The sequence below is a fragment of the Pinus tabuliformis genome, chromosome 4_1 (genome assembly GCF_031772625.1).
Source record: "Pinus tabuliformis cultivar Carrire ecotype Pingquan chromosome 4_1, CPIR1, whole genome shotgun sequence".
NCBI classification, from domain to species: Eukaryota; Viridiplantae; Streptophyta; class Pinopsida; order Pinales; family Pinaceae; genus Pinus; species Pinus tabuliformis.
The window spans coordinates 184,391,856-184,406,026 of record NC_142303.1 but is presented as its reverse complement, the minus strand read 5'-3'; positions in this window follow the sequence as shown (position 1 = coordinate 184,406,026).

Genomic DNA, 14,171 nt, shown 5'->3' with positions numbered 1-14,171 from the left:
ACCAAGCGCTTTCCAAGCAGTCGAGGAAAGGATACTCACAGAAGCCCCTTCATCAATGATGGTACTGGCCATAACCATTCTATATATTTGAACGATGATTCAAAATGGTATACTAACTGGTAAACGGGGTCTGCCTAGCTGATTCCAATCGAAGGAAACAACTAGGTTGCTTGGAGGTGGGACCGAATAGACGGCCGGGTACGACTCTGACGAACTTCCTTCCTGCGGTAAAGGAATGGGTAAATTGCCCCCATGTTCGTTGGAGTCTGTGTTTATGAAAAGAATTTGGATGGTGTCATCCTTGTTCTCTTCGGTGAGTGTATCATCTGAAGATGGAACCTCTGAAGGCAAGACCGGGTCAACCGCCGCCTCGACCTTTTGACTTTCGTCTGGTGTTGATTCAGATGGTTTTTCTTCGATGATAGAAACTTCGGCCGACCATCTGGGCCGGTCAGCCGGATTCTCAACTAGTGACGGACTCGGCAAGAGTTTTTTATATCCAGGAGGAAGTCGTAATGGTGAAACCGGACGATCATCCAAAACTCTTTTAGCCTCGTCTAAGAAGGGACAACGGTGGACGGCATGATCGCCTTCGCACAGTTTACAAGGAAATCTGCATTTTCCTTTTTGTCCAGGGGCTTCACTTTCACTAGTCGACGGTGTGTTTTCAACATGATCATCAGAGGTTGACGACACCGGGTTGTGCAAACGAGGAGACCAGTCCCTTAAGATCCGAGGGATGCTGGGACAATCTCTATGAAAGTGGTCTCCTTTGCAAATGACACATGGTGATTTAGGCCTGGTCGGTGCGGTGTGTGGATTTTCGTTAGACGACGCTCGTTTGCCCCCATTCGCTTTTGGCTCCTTCTTCTTCTTCTCTTTCTTCTTCTTTTCCTTCTTCTCCTTAGGTACTTGACTTTTGGCTTTACCAGCCCCATCAAGTGAAGAGGAAGGAGGAGAGGAAGAATTAGAGGAAGTAGAAGGTTGGTCGGTAACTCTGGACTCGTCTAGTTGCTGACTCGATTGTTCAGGAATTACGATGTTCTGAACGACAGAGGTTGAGAAGAGCCATATAGGCAAGCCAATTGTCAGTCCTGGAAGCGACAATGTGGCCATATGGGGTGCACCAACATCTCCCCAAGAGGAGAAGGGACTAGGATTTCTTCCAAGGGGAATTTTGGTTGGTGGATTCCATTTTCTCAACCCAAGATCAACGTAGGAAAGGGGGATGAATATTCCATTTAAAATAAATTTTAGACGCTTTGACACAACTCGTTTTTTCAATTTTAAAGAGTCGAGAAAAAACAAAAGATGACTCTAGTCACCTTCGATTTTTAATGAGCCTGAAGTGACAAGTGCTCAGATGGACCTTTTCTGTTAAAGAGTCTGAAAAGGAACGAAAGGGACTGCTCTGGAAATCTAGGTAGAGGGATTACCAAACCAATCGCAAAACTGCAGAATACTTTTTACGGTATGGCAGTCAATCTTCCCGAATGCTGTGTTCAGTGCATTGCAATCGATAGGGCGGCAGACACGGCTTCCTATGGATAAAGGATTAAGCCTATTGTGGTCTCCCAAAATATACTCGACGGTACGTGGGAGCACAAGTCCGTACTAGCACTTATCGTCTCAAAGCGGAGGAATCACCCAACCAACAGTGAGAAAAATAGTTACCAGGCTTTACAACGCCAGAATACGTCTCTAGCCTAGACTTCTAGATGTTGTGCGTTAAGTTCCAAAGCGTTGTTAGATTCATTGAATTTATTTCAAGTTGATCTTGTTTATGAAGTTTGCCTTTCAGGTTCACCGCGAGATGTATATGTAATTCCTAAAATGCAATCTAAGATGATAAACAAAGTTTTTATCTTCTTTGTGCAATGAAAATCCTAGCTACTAAGGAAAAGAAAAACAGAATCTTTTCACAAAGAGCAAAGAGCACACTCTAAATGCACTTTCCTAAATCAAACCAATCAGATTGTCTATATGCAAATGCACATGCATGTATTTGTTTTCGAATTTTTTAGTATATGAATGCTAAAAAGAAAGTTGATGCACAAATCTGAATTTCTTTTCAAGCGACAAATATCAACAAGTTTCTTTTCGAAATCAAAAAATGGAGACGATTACAACACCTTACGATTTTGAAATGAATACTTGTTCTTGACACTAGAAAATTACAAATTCAAACCAAAAGCAATAGTAACAGGATAATCGACCATTAACAGCAATCAAACTCTTTCCTAAGATTGAAATCAACACTTGTGACAGTTTCAAATCAAAGGATGATAGTACGATTATGCTACTTTTGCAAAGGAGAACTAAAAATGACTCAACAAACACACAAAAACATTAACAGTTCTTTTGTACAAAGGAGGCGGAATAACAGCAAGGAAAGGAGGTTTCAAATAGACATATACTAATCACAGGCAGTAAAATTCAGGAATAGAACTGGAAAGAATGAATCACAGAAACCAAAACTGCACAGAGCCTAGTCTGATCAGTGCACCTGTAACACAGAGAATTTGAAATGCAGCGTAGCTTGTCCACTCGGGAAGTGCGCTGAAGTTCAGATTCTCAGAACAGTACCTGCGTTGGGCTAGAGACAAGACTTTGGTCAGGTTCCGGGTCACAGTTTGCAGTTTAGTTCTTAGGTTTTGGCCGAGCAAAAAGCAATCAGTAATACAACAATGAGGGGTAGATTGAAGGAGGATCTAAGAGCTATCACAAGGGAAATCATAGAGTTTGTGAATCAGTTGTTTAAATCATAAACAGATCCCGGAGATTGACTGAAGTGGCATTTATCTACTTTGCATTTGCATAGCAAATGCAGTTCGAAAGCTACCTGGCACAACTTCAGGCTCCGTCTGTAAGTTTATGAAATAGACAACAAGGAAGATAAAGAAACAAACTAATTTCTCCCCAGCGGAGTCGCCATTTTGTTACACGGAAAAGTGTCTATATAGAACTGCTCTATCCCACTAAGGCGTGACTGCTGCCTTAGAAACAAACAGATAAAAGCTACTTTCGTTTTTCCTTTATGAATTATAGATAAAGAAGAACAAGAAGACCAACCTCTGTCTTGCGCTAATCTCCTGATTTGATTCCTCTCTTCTTTGATAATCTTTAGCTACTTGCTCCCTTGCACGCCCAGCTTCACAAAGTACCTGTAAGATCACAGTAGCATAGAACTATACAAAGACATGGATCTATATTCATAAACAATCTAGGATCAGATGTAAATTGACCATACAAATGCAACAAATATGAATGACACAAGAGTATGGAGGAAAACTAGAATAGCTTTTATTGATAGACAAGAAAGAGCCAAGAGGAGTTACAACCAGTATTTCTGACCCAGCATCAACCTCCCAGCAAAGAAACCCCTCTTCACCTCAAACAAAGCTTAGATCACCCAACAATTTGATTTTTTCTCAAGAAACCAACAGCAATTCCTTACAATATGCAAAATTCCAGCCTCTAGATCTCTGGGATGAGGGATCCATATATAGATATCTGTAAGGGGGATGAGTCAGCTTGTGATTTGATTAGTGTCTTCCCTCTGATAGTTCTTTCTTCCACTTGGAGACTGATGGCCTCTTACTCATCCTTGGTCGAATTCAGTGAGGCAAGTGTCACAGGAGAAGATTCTGGAAGTTTCCGTTGCCTCTCCACCTCGCGGAATGACACTGCCATTTGTCATTTCTCGCCCATCGCACCCCATAGAAGGGATTTCTGAAATGCAACGCACCCTCACAGTGTATTTAGGTGCAATGCAACGCACTTAGCCAGTGGAGCAGCTGAAATGATCCTGTTTGACCAATTCTGAGCAGTTTTTCATGGAGAACTTTTGGGAGAAGCTGTAATCTGTTAACCTTGTTCCTTTAGGGGTTAGAACAACACTTTTAGGGACTTAGGAGCCCTTGAATTATGGAAATTTCATACTTGGGGTTGTAGGGCCCAAAAATGTCTATAACAGTTGCCCCCTAAAGCATGAGGTCGTTAATTTTGATGTCGGGTGAAATGATTTATTATGAGGATCCAAAGTTCTTTCAATGCTGGGAGGAGACATGTAATAAGATACAATACAATACATTATCTTCATAATACTTCATGATCTAGCTGAGGCGGGCATTCCCATGCTCAGCTTTATAAATTCATTTTCATGTACATAGGACAGACAATCGTCTGAGTGTAGACTGATGATTCTGATAGAGCCATCATCCTTTCGATTGGATGATTATCTGTGCAGAAATGATGTACATTTGATGTTTTTATTTTCCTGAATATATATCGCAGCCCGGATGGATGAAACTAGATCCGGGGTCTTCAATCTCGTTCGATCTTCACTCGAAGTACAAGTCGATCCATGTGAGAAATGTTCTGAAGTCGAACATGGAAAGACATCGCTTGATTACCAGTCAATGATGTAAACTGTTAACAAGTGCGAGAGGAATCACCGATAATGATAATGACCCTCAAGGTACTGCAGTACAATTCACGTGGTGTGAATAAAGGACTTGGCATTGAACACCACCCAAAAGCTTTCAGTCGAAGGCCAATAATGTAAACCTGTCGCTAGAAGTGAGAAACTTGCCATTGAGGCATGCAAGCTTCAAAGTACTAAAGGGGTGTTCCTAGATCGACTTCTTGGATAATGAGCTGATGTCGACAAGAAGTGATCCGTCATAGGAGGGCCTTAATGAATCCCACATCAATGACTCGGAATGGAGCAAATGATTTTAATGATGGTGAAAACGATCTAGTGATATAAGGTTCAGGGTGGCAGTCATGAAATAATGGAGGTAAATGTATTGTAGTGGGTGAGACACAGGTGAACTCTCTGAATGACTTATCTTGAACATATCAGCGAAACTGACATGATGGATTGGTAGCATTAACCCCAAATGTGGATGGTATGATGGGAATGGTAATGTGACCGGTGAATGAAACAACCCGACCCAACTTGGATGCAGAGTGAAAGTGTCATGTTCAAGAGCGACTTGCTACCAACAAAGTTTCTTCAAGTTTTCTTCCCAATTTTCCCTAGTCATTGCTGACCAGTACCTCTTTATTTTTGTCAAGCTTGAGGAGGATAACATATGCTTGTTCTATAATTTGCCCTTCGGGAAAACCCATCGCTATGTTTTAACGAGCCTAGCGATAGTGAAACTCGTTCTCGTCTATAGACAAGTTTGTCGCTATTAATCTTTTTAACGAGTTTAACGACAAAGATAACTCGGTCCTTTTCATTTTTAGAGAGTCTGAAAAGGAACGTAAAGGTAACTCCAAAATTCCTTTTTCGTTGTCTAATCCCTTAAGTCTGAAAAAGTATAAAACAATACAGAAGGGATGAATTTTCGATACTTTTAATGAGCCGAACAAAACAAGCGCTCGATCTTTTTGTGTAATAATCCCTCAGGTCCAAAAAGATTAAAATTTAGAGGAGGGATAGCACTTCCTGTCCCTTTAACGAGCTGGAGAGGCCAATGGCTCAGAAATCTTTTCATATTTTACGAGTCAGTTGAAAAGAGCTTAAAGGAGAGTCGTCTTTTGAGGAACAAGTGATAAAATGGATAGCAACTGATTCCAGGTAAGGTTTGGAATTTTCCAATCACGGCAGTGTTACAAGGATGGCTAGTGACCAAGAATCCGATAAATTCGGAGGTGAATGATCGGCCAATGTAAAAGTGGAGGTGATGGATCAGAACACGACCAAGGCTTTAAAGGCTGAAGTACTACATTCACGATGGTTATTTACTGGAAAATAGTTAATTTTTTAATGAGCTTAAACACGGGAGGAAACACTTGCTCATTGCTTATGTTTATTTTTTAACAAGCATGAAGTCCGCTCTAAAACTGCTCGAGTAATCCAGTCATTTCTTGACTTTACCATAAATATATTTGTTCTTTCAAAGATCGTACTGCATTTTCAATTGCTTCATCAAACTAGTTAGAAATGAACAATATATGTTTGAAAAATGAGTTAGAACACTAATATTTTACTTTGAACTACGTAAAAAGTAATTAAAAGTGCTTTTACCTCTCATTTTACTGTTTCATTTGAACTTTGGCTTGTTGGAGCTTTGGAGGTGCTTTCCCCATTTTGATTTTCATCGGCTGATTTTGGGAGATTCTGTGGACAATTCTCGGAGCCATCTGGACCAGGTAGGAGCTAAACTTGAGCTCTTTCATTTCATGCTTTCTATTTTGCATTCTGAGCTTGATTCCTAGTTTTTCTGAGCCTCTGGGGTTTGAAAAACTCGTTATGCCTTCAGGGCACCCTCTGTGTATCGAAAGGTGTGTTGAATGTTGGCCTGTACAATGGCCACCTGACATGCAACGCACCCAGAGCACTACTGTAGGTGCGATGGGCGCAGAGAAGGAATTTTATGCACAGTTTTTGATGGAAATTTTGTCTGTTTCTTACCAAAATCAGGATCTAACTCTTCTCTTGTTTGTTTTTTAGAGATCTTCGGAGTAAGATGACTATTAAATGGCGAGAACATGAGCATGAAGAAGAGGACATGCTTTCCCTACATGATCCGGTTACAGTAAACGCACCACGGAACTGTGGCTTGCTGAAGTTTTTCCGCATTTCTAGCATGAGACAACAGATCAATTTGCTACAGTATTTGCTCGATGCTTGGGATCCTACCAACCAGGTGTTCCAGATTAGGGGAAAATCCATCCCCTTGACTGTAGTGGACATCTATTCCTTGACTGGTTTGTCGAGTCGGGGTGCCCCCATCTCTTTATCAGGTTCAAAAATTCATCCCTTCTGTATTGTTTTATACATTTTCGGACTTAAGGGATTAGATGACGAAAAAGGAATTTTGGAGTTACCTTTACGTTCCTTTTCAGACTCTCTAAAAATGAAAAGGACCGAGTTATCTTTGTCGTTAAACTCGTTAAAAAGATTAATAGCAACAAACTTGTCTATAGACGAGAACAAGTTTCACTATCGCTAGGCTCGTTAAAACATAGCGATGGGTTTGCCCGAAGGGAAAATTATAGAACAAGCATATGTTATCCTCCTCAAGCTTGACAAAAATAAAGAGGTACTGGTCAGAAATGACTAGGGAAAATTGGGAAGAAAACTTGAAGAAACTTTGTTGGTAGCAAGTCGCTCTTGAACATGACACTTTCGCTCCGCATCCAAGTCAGGTTGGGTTGTTTCATTCACCTGTCACATCACCATGGTCACATCACACCATCCAAATTTGGGGTTATGCTACCAATCCATCATGTCAGTGTCGCCGATATGTTCAAGAGAAGTCACCTCAGAGAGTTCACCTGTGTCTCACCCACTACAATACATTTACCTCCATTATTTCATGACCGCCACCCTGAACCTTATATCACCAGATCGTTTTCACCTCCATTAAAATCATTTGCTCCGTTCCGAGTCATTGATGTGGAATTCATTAAGGCCCTCCTATGACGGATCGCTTCTTGTCGACATTAGCTCATTACCCAAGAAGTCGATCTAGGAACACCCCTTCAGTACTTTGAACCTTGCATGCCTCAATGGCAAGTTTCTCACTTCCGGCGACAGGTTTACATTATTGGCCTTCGACCGAAAGATTTTGCGTGGCGTTCGACGCCAAGTCCTTTATTCACACCACGTGAATTGTACTGCAGTACCTTGAGGGTCATTATCATTATCGGTGATTCCTCTCGTGCTTGTTAACAGTTTACATCATTGACTGGTAATCAAGTGATGTCTTTCCATGTTTGACTTCAGAACATTTCTCACATGGAACGACTTGTATTTCGAGTGAAGATCGAACGAGATTGAAGACCCTGGATCTAGTTTCATCCATTCGGGCTGCGATATATATTCAGGAAAATAAAAACATCAAATGTACATCATTGCTGCACAGATAATCATCCAATCAAAGGGATGATGGCTCTATTAGAATCATCAGTCTACACTCAGACGATTTTCTGTCCTATGTACATGAAAATGAATTTATAAAGCTGAGCATGGGAATGCCCACCTCAGCTAGATCATGAAAGTATTATGAAGATAATGCATTGTATTGTATCTTATTACAGGTCTCCTCCCAGCATTGAAAGAACTTCGGATCCTCATAATAAAGCATTTCACCCGACATCAAAAATTAATGACCTCATGCTTTAGGGGGTAACTGTTATAGACATTTTTGGGCCCTACAACCCCAAGTATGAAATGTCCATAAATCAAGGGCTCCTAAGTCCCTAAAAGTGTTGTTCTAACCCCTAAAGGAACAAGGTTAACAGATTACAGCTTCTCCTAGAAGTTCTCCATGAAAAACTGCTCAGAATTGGTCAAAACGGGATCATTTCAGCTGCTCCACTCGCTAAGTGCATTGCATTGCACCTAAATACACTGTGAGGGTGCGCTGCATTTCAGAAATCCCTTCTATGGGGTGCGATGGGCGAGAAATGACAAATGACAGTGTCATTCCGCGAGGTGTAGAGGCAATGGAAGCTTCCAGAATCTTCTCCTATGACACTTGCCTCACTGAATTCGACCAAGGATGAGTAAGAGGCCATTAGTCTCCAGGTGGAAGCAAGAACTATCAGAGGGAGGACACTAATCAAATCACAAGCTGACTGATCCCCCTTACAGATATCTATATATGGATCCCTCACCCCAGAGATCCAGAGGCTGGAATTTTGCATATTGTAAGGAATTGATGTTGGTTTCTTGAGACAAAATCAGATTGTTGAGTGATCTAAGCTTTGTTTGAGGTGAAGAGGGGCTTCTTTGCTGGGAGGTTGATGTTGGGTCAGAAATACTGGTTGTAACTCCTCTTGGCTCTTTCTTGTTGATCAATAAAAGCTATTCTAGTTTTCCTCCATACTCTTGTGTCATTCATATTTGTTGCATTTGTATGGTCAATTTACATCTGATCCTAGATTGTTTATGAATATATGTCCATGTCTTTGTATAGTTCTATGCTACTGTGATCTTACAGGTACTTTGTGAAGCTGGGCATGCAAGGGAGCAAGTAGCTAAAGACTATCAAAGAAGAGAGGAATCGAATCAGGAGATTAGCGCAAGACAGAGGTTGGTCTTCCAGGGGAAAGTGTCTATATAGAACTGCTCTATCCCACTAAGGTGTGACAACTGCCTTAGAAACAAACAGAGAAAAGCTACTTTTGTTTTTCCTTTATTAATTATAGATAGAGAAGAACAAGAAGACCAACCTCTGTCTTGCGCTAATCTCCTAATTCGATTCCTCTCTTCTTTGATAGTCTTTAGCTACTTGCTCCCTTGCACGCCCAGCTTCAACAAGTACCTATAAGATCACAGTAGCATAGAAATATACAAAGACATGGATCTATATTCATAAACAATCTAGGATCAGATGTAAATTGACCATACAAATGCAACAAATATGAATGACACAAGAGTATGGAGGAAAACTAGAATAGCTTTTATTGATAAACAAGAAAGAGCCAAGAGGAGTTACAACCAGTATTTCTGACCCAGCATCAACCTCCCAGCAAAGAAGCCTCTCTTCACCTCCAACAAAGCTTAGATCACCCAAAAATCTGATTTTGTCTCAAGAAACCAACAACAATTCCTTACAATATGCAAAATTCCACCCTCTGGATCTCTGGGATGAGAGATCCATATATAGATATCTGTAAGGGGGATGAGTCAGCTTGTGATTTGATTAGTGTCTTCCCTCTGATATTTCTTCCTTCCACTTGGAGACTGATGGCCACTTACTCATCCTTGGTCGAATTCAGTGAGGCAAGTGTCACAGCAGAAGATTCTTGGAAGCTTCCATTGCCTCTCCACCTCGCGGAATGACACTGCCATTTATCATTTCTCGCCCATCGTACCCCATAGAAGGGATTTTTGAAATGAAACACACCCTTACAGTGTATTTAGGTGCAATGAAATGCACTTAGCCAGTGGAGCAGCTGAAATGATCCTGTTTTGACCAATTCTGAGCAGTTTTTCATGGAGAACTTCTGGGAGAAGCTGTAATCTGTTAACCTTGTTCCTTTAGGGGTTAGAACAACACTTTTAGGGACTTAGGAGCCCTTGATTTATGGAAATTTAATACTTGGGGTTGTAGGGCCCAAAAATGCCTATAACAATTGCCCCCTAAAGCATGAGGTCGTTAATTTTTGATGTCGGGTGAAATGCTCTATTATGAGGATCCGAAATTCTTTCAATGCTGGGAGGAGACCTGTAATAAGAAACAATACAATACATTATCTTCATAATACTTTCATGATCTAGCTGAGGCGGGCATTCCCATGCTCAGCTTTATAAATTCATTTTCATGTACATAGGACAGACAATCGTCTGAGTGTAGACTGATGATTCTGATAGAGCCATCATCCTTTTGATCGGATGATTATCTGTGCAGCAATGATGTACATTTGATGTTTTTATTTTACTGAATATATATCGCAGCCCGGATTAATGAAACTAGATTCGGGGTCTTCAATCTCATTCGATCTTCACTCGAAGTATAAGTCGTTCCATGTGAGAAATGTTCTGAAGTCGAACATGGAAAGACATCGCTTGATTACCAGTCAATGATGTAAACTGTTAACAAGCGCGAGAGGAATCACCGATAATGGTAATGATCCTCAAGGTACTGTAGTACAATTCACGTGGTGTGAATAAAGGACTTGGCGTCGATCACCACGCAAAATCTTTCGGTCGAAGGCCAATAATGTAAACCTGCCGCCGGAAGTGAGAAACTTGCCATTGACGCATGCAATCTTCAAAGTACTGAAGGGGTGTTTCTAGATCGACTTCTTGGATAATCAGTTGATGTCGACAAGAAGCGATCCGTCATAGGAGGGCCTTAATGAATCCCACATCAATGACTCGGAACGGAGCAAATGATTTTAATGGAGGTGAAAACGATCTGGTGATATAAGGTTCAGGGTGGCGGTCATGAAATAATGGAGGTAAATGTATTGTAGCGGGTGAGACACAGGTGAACTCTCTGAATGACTTCTCTTGAACATATCGGCGACACTGACATGATGGATTGGTAGCATTAACCCCAAATGTGGATGGTGTGATGTGATCGGTGAATGAAACAACCCAACCCGACTTGGATGCGGAGCGAAGTGTCATGTTCAAGAGCAACTTGCTACCAACAAAGTTTTTTCAAGTTTTCTTCCCAATTTTCCCTAGTCATTGCTGACCAGTACCTCTTTATTTTTGTCAAGCTTGAGGAGGACAACATATGCTTGTTCTATAATTTTCCCTCCGGGAAAACCCATCACTATGTTTTAACGAGCCTAGCGATAGTGAAACTCGTTCTCGTCTATAGACAAGTTTGTCGCTATTAATCTTTTTAACGAGTTTAATGACAAAGATAACTCGGTCCTTTTCATTTTTAGAGAGTCTGAAAAGGAACGTAAAGGTAACTCCAAAATTCCTTTTTCGTCATATAATCCCTTAAGTCCGAAAAAGTATCAAATAATACAGAAGGGATGAATTTTCGATACTTTTAACGAGCCGAACAAAACAAGCGCTCGATCTTTTTGTGTAATAATCCCTCAGGTCCAAAAAGATTAAAATTTAGAGGAGGGATAGCACTTCCTGTCCCTTTCACGAGCTGGAGAGGCCAATGGCTCGGAAATCTTTTCATATTTTACGAGTCAGTTGAAAAGAGCTTAAAGGAGACTCGTCTTTTGAGGAACGAGTGATAAAATGGGTAGCAGCTGATTCCAGGTAAGGCTTGGAATTCTCCAATCACGGCAGTGTTACAAGGATGGCTAGTGAGATAACTCTTCGCAGCTGTTCCTCAAAATGGGTAAACAATCAAATGGAGGTGAATGATCGGCCAATGTAAAAGTGGAGTTGATGGATCAGAACATGACCAAGGCTTTAAAGGCTGAAGTACTACATTCACGATGGTTATTTACCGGAAAACAGTTCATCTTTTAATGAGCTTAAATGCGGGAGGAAACACTTGCTCATTTCTTATGTTTATTTTTTAACGAGCATGAAGTCCGCTCTAAAATTGCTCGATTAATCGAGTCATTTCTTGACTTTACCATAAATAGCTTTGTTCTTTCAAAGATCGTACTGCAATTTATAGAACTGCTCTATCCAACTAAGGTGTGACAACTGCCTTAGAAACAAACAAAGAAAAGCTACTTTCGTTTTTCCTTTATGAATTATAGATAGAGAAGAATAAGAAGACCAACCTCTGTCTTGCGCTAATCTCCTGATTCGATTCCTCTCTTCTTTGATAGTCTTTATCTACTTGCTCCCTTGCACGCCCAGCTTCACAAAGTACCTGTAAGATCACAGTAGCATAGAACTATACAAAGAAATGGATCTATATTCATAAACAATCTAGGATCAGATGTAAATTGACCATACAAATGCAACAAATATGAATGACACAAGAGTATGGAGGAAAACTAGAATAGCTTTTATTGATAAACAAGAAAGAGCCAGGAGGAGTTACAACCAGTATTTCTGACCCAGCATCAACCTCCTAGCAAAGAAGCGCTCTTCACCTCAAACAAAGCTTAGATCACCCAACAATCTGATTTTGTCTCAAGAAACCAACAGCAATTCCTTAAAATATCCAAAATTCCAGCCCCTGGATCTCTGGGATGAGGGATCCATATATAGATATCTGTAAGCGGGATGAGTCAGCTTGTGATTTGATTAGTGTCTTCACTCTGATAGTTCTTTCTTCCACTTGGAGACTAATGGCCTCTTACTCATCCTTGGTCGAATTCAGTGAGGCAAGTGTCACAAGAGAAGATTCTGGAAGCTTCCATTGCCTCTCCACCTCGGGGAATGACACTGCCATTTGTCATTTCTCGCCCATCGCACCCCATAGAAGGGATTTATGAAATGCAACGCACCCTCACAGTGTACTTAGGTGCAATGCAACGCACTTAGCCAGTGGAGCAGCTGAAATTATCCTGTTTTGACCAATTCTGAGCAGTTTTTCATGGAGAACTTCTGGGAGAAGGTGTAATCTGTCAACCTTGTTCCTTTATGGGTTAGAACAACACTTTTAGGGACTTAGGAGAGCTTGATTTATGGAAATTTCATACTTGGGGTTGTAGGGACCAAAAATGTCTATAAAATTTGCCCCCTAAAGCATGAGGTCGCTAGTTTTTTATGTCGGGTGAAATGCTTTATTATGAGGATCCGAAGTTCTTTCAATGCTGGGAGGAGACTTGTAATAAGATACAATACAATACATTATCTTCATAATACTTTCATGATCTAGCTGAGGCGGGCATTCCCATGCTCAGCTTTATAAATTCATTTTCATGTACATAGGACAGACAATCGTCTGAGTGTAGACTGATGATTCTGATAGAGCCATCATCCTTTTGATCGGATGATTATCTGTGCAGCAATGATGTACATTTGATCTTTTTATTTTCTTGAATATATATCGCAGGCCGGATGGATGAAACTAGATCCGGGGTCTTCAATCTCGTTCGATCTTCACTCGAAGTTCAAGTCGATCCATGTGAGAAATGTTCTGAAGTCGAACATGGAAAGACATCGCTTGATTACCAGTCAATGATGTAAACTGAGTACAAGCGCGAGAGGAATCACCGATAATGATAATGACCCTCAAGGTACTGCAGTACAATTCACGTGGTGTTAATAAAGGACTTGGCGTCGAACACCACGAAAAATCTTTCGGTCGAAGGCCAATAATGTAAACCTGTCGCCGGAAGTGAGAAACTTGCCATTGAGGCATGCAAGCTTCAAAGTACTAAAGGGGTGTTCCTAGATCGACTTCTTGGATAATGAGCTGATGTCGACAAGAAGCGATCCATCATAGGAGGGCCTTAATGAATCCCACATCAATGACTCGGAACGGAGCAAATGATTTTACTGGAGGTGAAAACGATCTGGTGATATAAGGTTTAGGGTGGCGGTCATGAAATAATGGAGGTAAATGTATTGTAGCGGGTGAGACACAGGTGAACTCTTTGAATGACTTCTCTTGAACATATCGGCGACACTGACATGATGGATTGGTAGCATTAACCCAAAATGTGGATGGTGTGATGTGACCATGGTGATGTGACCGGTGAATGAAACAACCCAACCCGGCTTGGATGCAGAGCGAAAGTGTCATGTTCAAGAGCGACTTGCTACGAACAAAGTTTATTCAAGTTTTCTTCCAAATTTTCCCAAGTCATTGCTG